The 14,569-nt window shown below is 39.9% G+C and overlaps 1 pseudogene; it reads left to right on the top strand.

Moving 5' to 3' along the window:
- Nucleotides 1-12,314: 12,314 nt before the first annotated feature.
- On the top strand, nucleotides 12,315-13,363 carry LOC149200556 (protein SUPPRESSOR OF GENE SILENCING 3-like; annotated as a pseudogene).
- The last annotated feature ends 1,206 nt before the right edge of the window (nucleotides 13,364-14,569 follow it).

The following is a 14,569-nucleotide window of genomic DNA, read 5'->3' as shown; positions in this document are numbered from 1 at the left end:
CTATTATAATGTATATTTGGATCATAGGGGGGAATGTTAGATGATCCAAAAATAAAATATTATCATAGGTTATAAAGTTGGAATAAAATAATTATTAATTTATGATATTAAATTAATAATTATTATTCTAGAATGTTTAAATATTTAATGGAGACATTTAGGATTAGTATATCGTTGTAACAAGATATGGCTCTCCAAATGTGTTGTATCTTAGGCTCTATTTTAGGAGATTAGTTAGCTAGTTGTTTTGAATAGCATTTATTGTAAATGGACACTTGTTATTTAATAAGTGATCCATAATTAGAGGTAGTTAGGACATTGAGCTTATAAATAGCTCATTGCAAGAGTTTTTTGTAGTTCAGATGTAAACTCTTGCAAAATCAAATATGTAATTTTTTTTTTCTAATTAATAAAATTACATGTCTAAGGACACTTTTGCCATTATAAATCATGCAAAAAAACTAGCCAATTGCAAAGTGAAAGGAGGAGAAAATCAGGGAGTAAATCATGTAGAAAGGATCTTACGTGTAGTCCCATGCTCCAACTAAGTGTCTGCATGTGCCAGTAATGAAGGTCCTAGGTGTATAGTACCTCCAACACCCCCCCTGAACACCACTATGGGGACAAATAGAAAATGGACCCTAGACACTAAGGCCAAAGGTCACACAAAATACAGTGCAACTTGTACTAAAATTGAGGAAAGAGGGAAAACCTTGTGGGAAACCCCACCCCACGCTTCAAAATACAATGTAATCAAAAGAAAAGAGGAATAAAAGGCAGTTGATAAGCAACTGTGTCCTTCACTCCAAGATGATCGCGCAGAGAGTGAAACTTCTGCTCAGTGAATGTCTTGGTGAAGTTGTCTATAGTCTGTTCTGCTGAAGGATGGAACAGCAAATCAATGACCCGATCATGTACTAAGTTTGTGATGTAGTGCATATGGATCTCTATGTGCTTCGTCCGCTACTACTATACTGGATCCCTGCAAAATTTGAGAGTGATCTCGTTGTCACACCAGATAATGGTGGGTTGGTGGAACTAGATGCCCAACTCAGTGAGGAAGTGTTGTAGCCACAAAGCCTGAATGGTGATGTTGACTACTCCTCTATACTCGGCCTCAGCTAAAGAGAGAGCAATAACAACCTTCTTCTTGCTCGACTAACAAATAGGGCCAAACCCTAGACTGAGTGAATATCCGGAGGTGGACTTGCGATCAATGTTGTCGCACACCCAATCAGAATCTGTGAAGCCAAGGAGATTCAATGCAGTGCCTGCTACATAGTGAATCCCAAAGGTGATGGTGCCCTACACATATTGGAGGATGCGCTTGGCAGCATTCCAGTGTAGCTCATGCGGCTCCTGCATGTATATGGAAACTACCCCTACTTCATATGAGAGATCTTGTCTGGAGTGGGTGAGGTACAGTAAGCTCCCCACTAGCTGTCGGTAGAGAGTATTGTCAACTAATGGAGTGTCACCTCCATCCTCAAGGTAGACCCAAAATACAAAAGGAGTCAGTGTTGGCTTACAGTCAGTCATGTGAAATCTCTCGAGGAGATCTCGTGCATACTTAGCCTAAAGAGTTTGATGCCTGTGGCATCCTGGTTGATCTCAAGATCAAGAAAGAAGTGTAATGGACCCATGTCTGTCATCAACAACCTATCGTGTAAGGCCCTCTTGACTGCAGCAATTGTTGAAGCTGAGATGCCAGTGATCACGATATCATCCACATAGAAAACTAAGATAAGAAGAGAATCATGTGTCCTGAGCATGTAAACATTCAGATCAGACTTACATCTTTCGAAGTTTTGTGATAAGAGAAAAGAATCCATCTTCGCATACCAAGCTCTCGAGGCCTGCTTAAGGCCGTAGAGAGACTTCTTCAGTTTGTAGACCAAAGATGAATCCTGAATGAAACAATGTGGCTGCTCCATGTAGATCTCCTCAGATAAGTCTCTGTCAAGAAAGGCATTCCTCACATCCATCTGATGTACTTCCCACCCCTGGGCAGCCGCAATGGCAAGTGCAAGTAATATGTAATCCATCTTTGCTACTGGGGCAAAGGTCTCATCATAATCAATTCCATGCACTTGTTGGAAGCCTTTGGCTACTAGCCTGGCTTTCTGTCTGGTGATTTGCCCATCTGCAGCACTATTGGTCCTGTAGACCCATTTGTAGCAGATAAGTTTCCTTCCTTAAGGAAGGGGGACTAGATCCCAAGTCTGGTTCCTGAGGAGGGAGTTATACTCCTCCTCCATGGAAGACTCCCAAGAAGGATGCCCACGAGCCTTAACATAAGACTGCGGATCAGAAGACTAAACCAAATGACAATGTCGGAATGGCGTTGGTTCAGTGGCAGTGAGGGCAAGAGGAGGCTCAATAAACTCTGAGCTAGTCCTTCGAGGATCAGAATTATCCCCCACAAGACCATTTCTAGCAGCTAGGTGGTCTTGTGCATATATCTCACTTGAGCTCCTTTTTCTCTAATTTATGACAGGGGAAGTTGATTCACTGCTGGAAACCTGATCTGGGCTTGGATGTGGATCATCATATGCATGCACTAGATTTGTATCTGAAGACTCTGTCTCTGAATCTGCATACTATACCTCGACATCTGCATGCTTTGTATCTGCATCTAAGTGTATTGAGTCATCATCTCGAACATGAGGTAGATAAAAGGTGTCTGCATGCAGAAATTGAGGTGCATGCGAGAGACTTTCCTCAAATTTGACACTTTGCTCAATGATGAGCTTGTCTGTAGAGGAAATCAAGAGTCGGTATCCCTTCACACCATCAGGGTATCCAACAAAGATGCACTCAATACTTTGTGGATCAAGAGCTTTCCTCTTCTCAGAGGGAATCCTGGCCCATGCTCGGGAGCCGAAAACATTGAAGTGGGTGACCTCCGGTTTAGTGCCGCTCCAAGCCTAAAAGGGGGTCTGATCCTTAACGTACCTATGAGGAGATCTATTCTGGATGTAGCTAGCACAATTAAATTCTTGAACCCATAGCTTATGAGGTAGTGACTTAGCATGCAGCATGCAGGAAGCCATCTCTTTGAGAGATCGGTTATTTCTCTCAGCAACTCTGTTCTACTGCGGAGTGTATGGAACTGTGTGCTGCAACTGTATGCCAGACTCAAGGAAAAGGTTCTGAAGTGTTGTGTTAACATATTCCCCCCCCCCCCCCCCCATTTGTTTGTACGGAGGGCTTTAATATTTCTCTCTGACTGTGTCTCATCTAGTGGTTTGAAATTTTCAAAGTACGCAAAAACATCAGATTTGGCCCTGAGAAGATACACCCAAGTATATTGTGAGAAATCATCAATAAATGTAAGCACATACCTTACTTTGTTGATGGAAGGATGAGGAAAAGGCCCCATGAGATCACTATGGATTAGATCTAGAGGAGAGGATACTCTGTGAGTCTTGCCAATGTCAAACTTTTCTCTAGGATGTTTGCCAAGGAGACACCCTTCACAAACTCCTTTGGAGAAACTAATATTTGGCAAGCCTTCAACTATCTCATGCTTGCTTAGCTGCTGCATATACCTATAATTTAAGTGATGAAACCTCTCGTGCCAAAGCCTACTACTATCATCAGCACATGTAAGAAATAAGGAGGATTCAGATTCAATAAATTCAGAAAATGTATACAATCTAGCTCCATTGTTTACCTCACCGGTTGCAATTTTGGAGCTGCTATGTAGGTAATATATGTTCACTACATCTAGAGTGAATTCCACTCTCTTTCCGGTGCCGGAATGAGTGACCTGATAAACTGAAAGCAGGTTTACCAAAAGTTTTGGAACATGAACCACATCTTCAAAGCTTCCGTGTAAAAGTTCCACTCTACCTTTTCCAGTGACCTCAATAGGTGAGTCATATCCCATGAGGATGGGAGGTACTTGCAGGCATCCAAAGAGGAATAGACTTCCTTTGCAGCAGTGATATGATGTGATGCACCAGAATCTATAATCCATGCATTAGGGGAAGAGTTAATTGCAACTAAAGCATGAAAATTGTTACATTTCCCATGTGGAAAATCCTTAGTTTTCTTCTTGGAGCCCTGAGGGATGTGGTCCCCAAGGTTGTGCTTCTAAAGGATTTCTGCCATTTGGTCAATTTGTTTCTTCATGCAGGAGGATTCTAATGGAATCCTCGGTGACAGTAGGTGCATTTGTTTCCTTTCTTCCCTTTCTCATTTCTGGAGCCGGAGGAGTCATTGAAGGGCTTGGTGTACCCTTCCTTCTTTGGATAGGAATGCAGTTTTCCCTTGTCTTTTTGCTATGGATTTTTTTGGTTTGAATCATATCTGTGATTTTTATTGTGGCTGCCATCATGCACAGCAAGTGCATGAACTTTTGGAGGTTTGATTTTCCCCATGCCAATGAGTTTATCTTGCTCAAAAGTGAGGGACTCCATGAACTCTTTGAGAGAAGGCATAGTGTAGGATTTACCTGTTGCGAGCCTTATTAAATGAAATGTAGACACAAAGATGGAGTATTCTAGTTCGAGCTTTGACATAATAGAGAGAACTTGGTGACTCTCCTCGGATTTGTCAATTCCACAACCCTTGAGTTGCAGCAATAGATCATTATATTTGGTGAAGAAGTCTTGAATTCTGTCATAGTTCTGTGGATCTAATGAGAGCAACTCTACTTCGAGCAGGTGTCCTTTCATCTCATCCTGTTTCCCATAGAGTTCTTCAACCTTTTTCCAAATCTCGTTGGGAGTATTAAAGGTAGATAAATGAAATTGCAACTCTGGGGAGATGCACATGCATATGGATCTGTGGGCCTCATCCATGTGGTTGAGGTACTTGGATTTCTCTATGGCTGAAGTGGGTTCCACTTCTGCAACCATGGCAATCCTGTACAACCCTTTCTGACTAAGGTATCGAGCCATTTGGTCCTTCCATTCATGATAGTTGTACAGTGTTAGGATTGATGCTTTGGGAAACTCCATTTTTTATCGATCTTCGATCTCCAAGCTGTAATACCTGAAAAATAAAGTACTGGTGCGCCTTTTATCTAGCAACCTGTGGGCTCTAATACCATGTAAATGTGTTAGAAAACCTACACAGATGAATCTGGCTAGTAAATGTCGAACACACAACTTTGTAGAGCAAAAACACTAAAAGAAAATCGAAAGAACAAAAAGAATGATTGATTCAGAAAATAGGTTACAATGCTTATGAGATAGCATCACTGGGTGAAGATCCCAAGGTAATGCGCCATAGTGGTGATCAATGAAGGGACTCAACACCTACAATAAGTTCCGGAGAGAACTAGCCAGTTGCGGAGTGAAAGGAGGAGAAAATCAGGGAGTAAATCATGTAGAAAAACTAGCCAATTGCAGAGTGAAAGGAGGAGCAAATCAGGGAGTAAATCATGTAGAAAGGATCTTGCACGTAGTCCCATGCTCTAACTAAGTGTCCACATGTGCCAGTAATAAAAATCCTAAGTGTGTAGTACCTCCAACACATCCTTCTTAAGGAAAAGCTTTATATGATATGAATAGATTTCTCAAGCTTGTTATTTCGTTTTCAACACTTTAACTCTTGAATTTGAAAATTTTATCGACAATATGAACATTCTCGAGTTTTTCTTTTATCACTTAAGCTTAGTTGTTAACTCATTTGATGAGCTCATTTTGAAGCTTAGACAATGCCCTTCGTAAGTTGTGTATGGTTTTAGTTTTTTTAATAATTAGTGATAAACTTACATGCCCCTTGGTGAGTTGCGTATAGTTTTAGTTTTTTAATAATTAATGATAAAGTTACATGCCCCTTGGTAAGTTGCGTATAGTTTTAGTGTTTTTAATACATAATGATAAAGTTACATGCCCCTTTGTTTGCAGGGCATGTCGTCTTATTTAAAACTTTGCGCATGTGTGTGCCGGAGAGAACGTAGAATTTGCTCTTTCATTTCCAGGACTTGCAGTTTTTGGTGGCTGGGGTTTCTGTGAGGTAAGCTGCAATAAGAATGTGGAGAGGTGATTCATCTTCTCGGCAAAGTGAGGAAGGCTGGGAAGTTTCCTTCTCTCGCAAGGGCAAGAGCCAGGCCCCTCCAACAGCTGCAGCAAACCAACCAAATGGTGGTGCTTATGCCCCCGACAAGCCGGGAATCAAAGCTTGGAAGGGGAGAGGATCTCTGTTGGGTATTTTTCAATGGGAAAATACCAAAACCAAAACAATAAAACACAACAGAGGAGTGCTCTGTTTCTCTGCCTCAGGATCTTTATGCACAGAGAAGCTTTTTAAAAAAATTTATCTCAGAACAAACCAATACACAGCCATAAAAATATTTCTATTGATTAAAATATAAAGCCTGAAACAACATTCATCCTCTTTGCTGAGAGGGATTCACCAAAATTACTTTTACCCATCAAAACTCTGTTTTCACCTGAGAAATTGCTGTGCTGGGTTTACTGCAGTAAAACCCATTTTTACATTTGCTGGTGTAAAACTATTTTTACACATACTGCTGTAAAAATATTTTACACATACAGTAATCTTTACATTACATTCACAATCTCAAAAAAATACCTGAGCGCTCTTTTCATTTGCATTTCAATGCAAATCCAACCTATAAAAAAAACTTACTCAAAACACATGCGCTCCACTTCGTTTCTTTTCTTCATGCACTACTGTGCAAAACCACACATGGTTTTTCGCTTTTACTGCACCTTCATTTTACAATGCTCCACCATTTCCTTTATGCACTGCTGTGCAAAACCACACATGGTTTTTCCCTACACCAAAAATTACATCACCTGGTTCTATCTTTTTACACACTGCTGTGTGTTATCATTCACATTTTTAATTACATGTGCAATTCACTCATCTACAAAAATGAGCACACACAAGAAACATATACCAAAAACATTAAAGATGGGGCGATGACTTGCCCATACCATTCTTTAAATTTGCCCATACTCCCGCTGAAATAAAATTAAAAACTTCACCAAAACTTACCAACCCACAGTAAATTGCATTTACTGTTTTACTGACATTTACTGGCGGTAAAGGAACTTTTACTTCACGTCAAATTTATTTGCTGCAGACTTGTACTTTAACCATTGACTTTATTTGCATCGCATCGCAACTTTACTCATGTCAAAGATGCCGACCCTATGACATTGCCGATAGCGATGTGCCGATGCGATATCGGCGATCGCTTATCGGAAACACAAAAGCTCCTTTATAATTCCTTCACTTCAACTTTGCCGATGTGATATCGGCGATCGCTCATCGGCGATGTTTTACATTGCTGCCACTGCCTGCCTCCGATGCTCCAACCTGCCGATATGCCGATTTGCCGATATGCGATATCGGCGATCGCTCGTCGGAAGCACAAAAGCTTCTTTATGATTTCTTCACTTCGACTTTGCCGATGCGATATCGGCGATAGCAGTTGAAATTATATTTTCAACACTCCCCTTTAATTTCAACTGTCGGGCATTCAATCATACCCAAACACTTCCTCACATGGAGGGATTCACTAACTGTTGTTGCAAGAATATCTTCCTCACATAGAGGGGTTCACCAATCTTCCTCGCATAGAGGGATTCACCAACTGCTTCTGCTGTAGTTCATAAACAAATAAAGTTGTCTTCCTCTTAATAGAGGGATTCACCTGAAACTGTGCTTAAGAGCACCTTCCTCATGACAGAGGGATTCACTATGTGACTGTGCTTAAGAGCACCTTCCTCATGACAGAGGGATCTACCAAACTATGCTAGAGAGCATCTTCCTCTGAACAGAGGGATTCACCAATGACTATGCTGAAAAGCATCATCCTCTTGATAGAGGGATTTACCATGTGTATGCTAAAAAGCATCTTCCTCTCGACTGAGGGATTCACTAATGACAATGTGCTGAAAAGCACCTTCCTCTTCAATAGAGGGTTTCACCAAATGACTACTTCAAATGCAGTTCCAAAACAAACAACCATTGCACTGCTGTGTGTGCAAACTCATTACAATGTTCTTTTATGCTGCTGTATATTCTCTGCTGCACTGTTGTGCCATCTTCTTTACTGTGTCTACCCCACACTGCTGTGTCTACACTTGCACTGCTTCTGCACTTTTCAAAGACAAAATAGTCTATCTTTCTTGGAACAATTACTCTGTCCCAATTTACAAATTTACACTGCTGTGTGTAAACATTTCTTACACTCACTGTTGTTGCATATATTGCATTTCAATTCAATTCATTACATTTACCTTTACTGCTGTAAGGAAAATTTATTTTGCATGTGCTGTTGTTCAAAACTTCTTGCTGCTGCATTTTTTTTATTTGCATTGCTGTGTGCTTCTCCTTCTTGCCGTCATGCTGCTGTCCATAACTATAACCATGGACTGTCATCCCTGGGTTTTTATTTGCTGTTGCGTTGCCTCTGCAATTTGCACTGTGGCTGCCTTTTTGTTTCATCATATTGTTGTGTGCTCATACACTAACTCTTTACTCTCCATTACTTGCACATAGAGAGAAATCATCCTCACGTTGTTTTGCGCTGCATTCTCCACACAACAGAAAATAACACGGGCTGCTGCCTTTTCCTTTTACACCCTTTCATTTTTTTTGCTGCCACACACATTCTTATACATCCAGTGTGCATTAAAAATCTGTTGTCCCTGTTTTTCTTTACGCATTTCTTTGCATGCTGCATTGCATATGAAGAAAAACATTACATTTTTTTTACTGTTGTGTGAGAAATTTCATTGCATTCTCAGCCACTGGGCATTTACGCTCTGCTGCATTTTGCCTTCTCATTTTCTTCTCACTGCTTTGCATTTTCATCCCCAATACAAAACATTTCATCTGCTGTGCATTACACTCATTCTGCTGTGAGTATGTTCTATCACATTAGATAGAAGGAAACTACCTTCCATTGCTATGCATTTCAATGCATGTGCACCACAAAAAAATTTCAAACTGCTGTTTTGTGTTCTATCTTCCCACTGCTGTGAGAGTCTCCATGCTTTGCATTTTTCTATTATCTTGCTGTTGCTCTTTACATTTCAGCGCTGCCATTTTTCTTCTTTATGCATTTCTGTGCATATTGCGTGAACACAAAGCAAAAACATTGCTGATTTCATCACTGCTGCATATTACCCTTCAGAGGGATTAACAAAGATTTCATTTGCAACTGCTGCGCTGCAATACATCCTCCATCAACAAATGACTGTTAATACAGTCCAGCAACAAAAATTACAAGCTCCCCTTTAATGTATGCTTGTCTTCTTTTAACAATTTTTCTCAAAACAAACTTAGATCAGCTGCTTTGCTTAAGGGGCTTTCACACTGTATTTCTTTTCATCTCCATACTTGTGTAACTTTCTTCTTTTGCATGGGTCTAGCTTGCATAGGAGCCCATGTTAAGTTACATTCACGTGCCATATGCCCAATGTTATGACACTTGAAGCATTCAACATTCTTCATGAATAAAGATTCATGATTTCTTCTTGTGAAATTATTTCTTGGAGATTGTCGGGGACCACAACATCTATCTCCATGAAATGTTCTACAGTATTTTGCCATATGACCAAAGTTTGAGCAAGCATAACAATAACCATAAAATGAACTTTGGTACCTGGGAGATGGAGGTTTCCTTGATGTACTTCTGAAGCCTTGCTGCCATGAGATCCTTTGATGATCACCATTACCTCTTGCCTTTTTGACATCAGCTACATTTCTTCTTGGAGCTGATCTTCTACTTGGAGCATGATCTCTTCTACTGCAGCCTTCATTTTTCTCCTTGCCTTTGCTGGAACTAGGAGCATCACCATCTCTCTCTGGCTTCTTCACATCTCCTTTGCTTAAAGCATCCTCATCCTTGTTTGAGGGTTCACCTACATACCCAAGTCCTGATTTATCAAATGGAGATCTGTGATAGCTGAGCATGTCATCCAGAGCTTGAGAGCTCTTCATTATTTTGTTCAGCGCTTCAACCTTCTTCCTGAGGAGGACAATTTCTTCTTCTAACTTTTCACATTCATCATTTCTCTTTGCTAGTTGTCCCTCTGTTTCTTCCTTGCTACGAGTAGCTTCAGCTGCTACTATTTTGAAGGAGATAATCTCTATCTTCATTTTGGAGATTTCTTCATCTTTTGCTTGACTGCTCTCCATTTTCTTCTCTGCTCCTTGTGCCTGCTTCCTGGCTTCTTGTAGTTCGGACTTAAGGGAGGAGACCTCTACCTTGTACTGTCCAATCTCTTCTACAAGTTTGTTCACTCTCTTGTGTCTTTGTTCAAGTTCACTTGTCAAGACATCTGCCTGCTTCTTTGCTTTGTTCAGCTGATTTGTCACGAATATGACTTCTTCATGATGTTTCTTCTTGCATTGGTCAAGCTCCTTCTTGAGCTTGGCTAGCTCTTCATCCCTTTCTCTTACTTGAAGCTTGATGAGGTCAAGCTTTTCACTTTCAGCTTCTATGATGGGTTCTTCTTGACTCATTGTCATGGTCAGTGCTCCCTTTGCATGAAGGTCATGCAGTCTGTCCCATATATCCTTTGCTGATGTATATTTTCCTAGATTCCTCTTCACAGAATCAGGGAGTCCATCCAAAATTAGTTTTACTGCTTGTGCATCATACTCCATGGATTCTTTATCCATCTTGCTGTCATCAATCACTGACTCCCAGACTTCAATCCCCTCAGACATTAGGAAAGCCCTCATCATTATTTCCCATACATCAAAGTTTCCATCAAACTTTGGGGTTTGAAATAGAATGTATTCTAATGGATTGTCTTCTATTTTAGTAGAGGAGGGAGACACATTTTTAACAGGCCTGGAGGCTTTCTTCTTTGACCTTGCCATTCTTATCTGGGCTTCTAATACTTGACTGTGTTTTTTTTTAAAACAACTGACTGTCTTTAATAATAACTCAGAAACTTGGGAAATACCTGAATCCCTTTGGCTGAAACTTCACACTGCTGGAGAAGCTTTCTCTGCTGCAACCACACCTTCCTTCAGCTTCTTTGAGTCTTCAAAGAGCCTGGACTAGCTCTGATACCACTGTTGGGTATTTTTCAATGGGAAAATACCAAAACCAAAACAATAAAACACAACAGAGGAGTGCTCTGTTTCTCTGCCTCAGGATCTTTATGCACAGAGAAGCTTTTTAAAAAAAATTATCTCAGAACAAACCAATACACAGCCATAAAAATATTTCTATTGATTAAAATATAAAGCCTGAAACAACATTCATCCTCTTTGCTGAGAGGGATTCACCAAAATTACTTTCACCCATCAAAACTCTGTTTTCACCTGAGAAATTGCTGTGCTGGGTTTACTGCAGTAAAACCCATTTTTACATTTGCTGGTGTAAAACTATTTTTACACATACTGCTGTAAAAATATTTTACACATACAGTAATCTTTACATTACATTCACAATCTCAAAAAAATACGTGAGTGCTCTTTTCATTTGCATTTCAATGCAAATCCAACCTATAAAAAAAACTTACTCAAAACATATGCGCTCCACTTCGTTTCTTTTCTTCGTGCACTACTGTGCAAAACCACACATGGTTTTTCGCTTTTACTGCACCTTTATTTTACAATGCTCCACCATTTCCTTTATGCACTGCTGTGCAAAACCACACATGGTTTTTCCCTACACCAAAAATTACATCATCTGGTTCTATCCTTTTTACACACTGCTGTGTGTTATCATTCACATTTTTAATTACATGTGCAATTCACTCATCTACAAAAATGAGCACTCACTAGAAACATATACCAAAAACATTAAAGATGGGGCGATGACTTGCCCATACCATTATTTAAATTTGCCCATACTCCCGCTGAAATAAAATTAAAAACTTCACCAAAACTTACCAACCCACAGTAAATTGCATTTACTGTTTTACTGACATTTACTGGCAGTAAGGGAACTTTTACTTCACGTCAAATTTATTTGCTGCAGACTTGTACTTTAACCATTGACTTTATTTGCATCGCATCGCAACTTTACTCATGTCAAAGATGCCGACCCTATGACATTGCCGATAGCGATGTGCCGATGCGATATCGGCGATCGCTTATCGGAAACACAAAAGCTCCTTTATAATTCCTTCACTTCAACTTTGCCGATGCGATATCGGCGATCGCTCATCGGCGATATTTCATATCGCTGCCACTGCCTGCCTCCGATGCTCCAACCTGCCGATATGCCGATTTGCCGATATGCGATATCGGCGATCGCTCGTCGGAAGCACAAAAGCTTCTTTATGATTTCTTCACTTCGACTTTGCCGATGCGATATCGGCGATAGAAGTTGAAATTATATTTTCAACAATCTCACAATGGGGAAGGTGAGAACCCTGACCGCTTGGAAAACCCTAGTGGTGGTCAAGCTCAAGTTTATAAGAAACGAGGATGGAATGAGTAAGGGACACCACAACAGAAGAATGGAAACCAAGAAAATATGACCAGTACAGCCAGGAATGGTTGCGGCTAGGGCCATGAAGTTAAGAACAGTTGGAAGCCCCAAAGGTCAGAGTCTGCTGTTGGGAAGATGAGCATGCAGGATGTTGTATTTCCTCCCCCGCTGGCCAATGGTTGGCAATGGGGAAGCCACAATGGCGGTAGCTACACGAGATTGAATTCTCCGATGGCATCACCAGCTCCTGGGAAAGTTGTTGGACATGGGGGTGTAAATGTTGATGAAAATAGTTCTGAACTGTGAAGTAAGATGTTATCTAAACTTCTTCCTTTTGAGCAATCAAGGGACCCGTTGCATCAAAATGGCCGAGCTGGCTATCAGTCCAGTGATGGCAATGCAGAGATTGATAATCTCGACAGCGATGAGTACTTCATGGACCTCGATGACTGCGATTCTGAAGGGAGTGATGCTAGCCATGAGACTCGGAAGAAGAATAAATGGTTAAGTAATTTTTTTGAATCCTTGAATAGGTTGAGTCTTGAAGAAGTGAATGATCCGGAGAGGCAGTGGCATTGCCCAACATGTAGAGGCGGTGTTGGGGAAATCGATTGGTATAGGGGTATGCAACCTATTTTAGCCCATGCCAAAACTATCAGAACAAAGATGGTAAAGGTGCACCGCAAAATTGCAGAGGAGCTGCATGTGTAATTTCCGAGGAAATGTTTGCAAGTGGAAGGGTTTGCAGGATCTAGTAAACAGTCAGGAAATTGTTTGGCCTCCTATGGTTATAATTCAGAACACGCTCCTTGATCAAGATGAAAATGAACATGTATGTACTATAAGCTTCAGAGGGACACACTGCCACGGAGAATATGGACCTGGAATGTCATAGAAACTTCATGCTATCATAGTTTTTTTATTTTTAATAGAAGACGTGGATAATGGTTCTACAATCTGTCCATATAGTGTAATTATTTTTGGCTCCCTCATTTACATGCAATTCCTGGTGGGTTTGCTCCTGGCCTGGACTGCAACTCAGAATTTAAATTGAGAACTCAATTAAGTATGCCCAAGAAGTAGTCTTAAATTTAAACCAAGAGTTCAGAGGCTTAACCAAGCAGTCCCATGTTGGTTTTTGCTTTTAACCTTTCAGGGTAAATTTTGGGTTTTGAATGTTTTGTCTTGGAGTATGAATTCTCATGTCCTGATTCCAGTAGTGGGGACTGTATGCAGAAAGCAAGCTAACTTACTGTGATTTTCGTTTTGCAAAAAATGAACTGGGGCCAATTCCAGATATTTCAAAGAAACTTTTAGTTGATAAAGATAGCTAATAATAGTTTTGATGCCGGCTTGGTAAGTTGTATTCCATCTAGATTTCATCACATTACATGCTTAAATCTGTTGAAATCCAAGGTTGTATGAATCTTTATATAAGTTACCAAGGTGTGATTTTTACTATATAAGTGACCAAGGGGTGATTTTAACTAACGGACCTTTTTAAATACGCAACAAACGAAGATTGGCTATATTTTTTTTGGAAGTCTGCATCTGTTAAATATAACGTCTAAGGGGAAGTTGTTTCACATTGTATTTGGCCAATGGATTAACAAAGTTGGCCTCTGAGCCAAAGCTCTACCTTGTTATAGGGTTTAGCAAAATGCGGGATATAAAATAGTTTTATGTTGACACAGTTACAAATCTCAAGTAAGCCTAAGTGAGCAGAGAGAACTGTGCAAGCTACAGGTCCACGGCGTACATGATTTTTAAAATTTTGGTAGATTTTGTCTAAAATCTAATGAACATATCTTTTAAAACCAGAAATTTAAGCTATATAATCTACCATTTGAGTGTCCAAAGATTTATTAAAACACTATATTTATTTATATATTCAAAAACACTTTTTAATTACCAAAAAATACAATCTCACACAAAATTTATCACTAAATTAAAAAATCAAAAACATCGAATAAAACTATGCCTATGTGTTATGTGGAATCACTATCATCATTTGTTTCCGTTAAAGTTTTCGTGTCAAAGTGTCTGATCACAAAATCTCTTTGTGAAAGTGTCCATGTTGGCTGATTTTTCTCCTTAACTTTACATAATGGTATAAGAATTTTTTTTGTTACTTTACCTTTCTGAACGCGGAAAGTATTTTACAGTTTATGCTACAAA

The sequence above is a fragment of the Pinus tabuliformis genome, chromosome 2_1 (genome assembly GCF_031772625.1).
Source record: "Pinus tabuliformis cultivar Carrire ecotype Pingquan chromosome 2_1, CPIR1, whole genome shotgun sequence".
Lineage (NCBI taxonomy): Eukaryota > Viridiplantae > Streptophyta > Pinopsida > Pinales > Pinaceae > Pinus > Pinus tabuliformis.
Note: the sequence above shows the minus strand (reverse complement) of the source record. Positions and strands in the feature narration are given on the sequence as shown.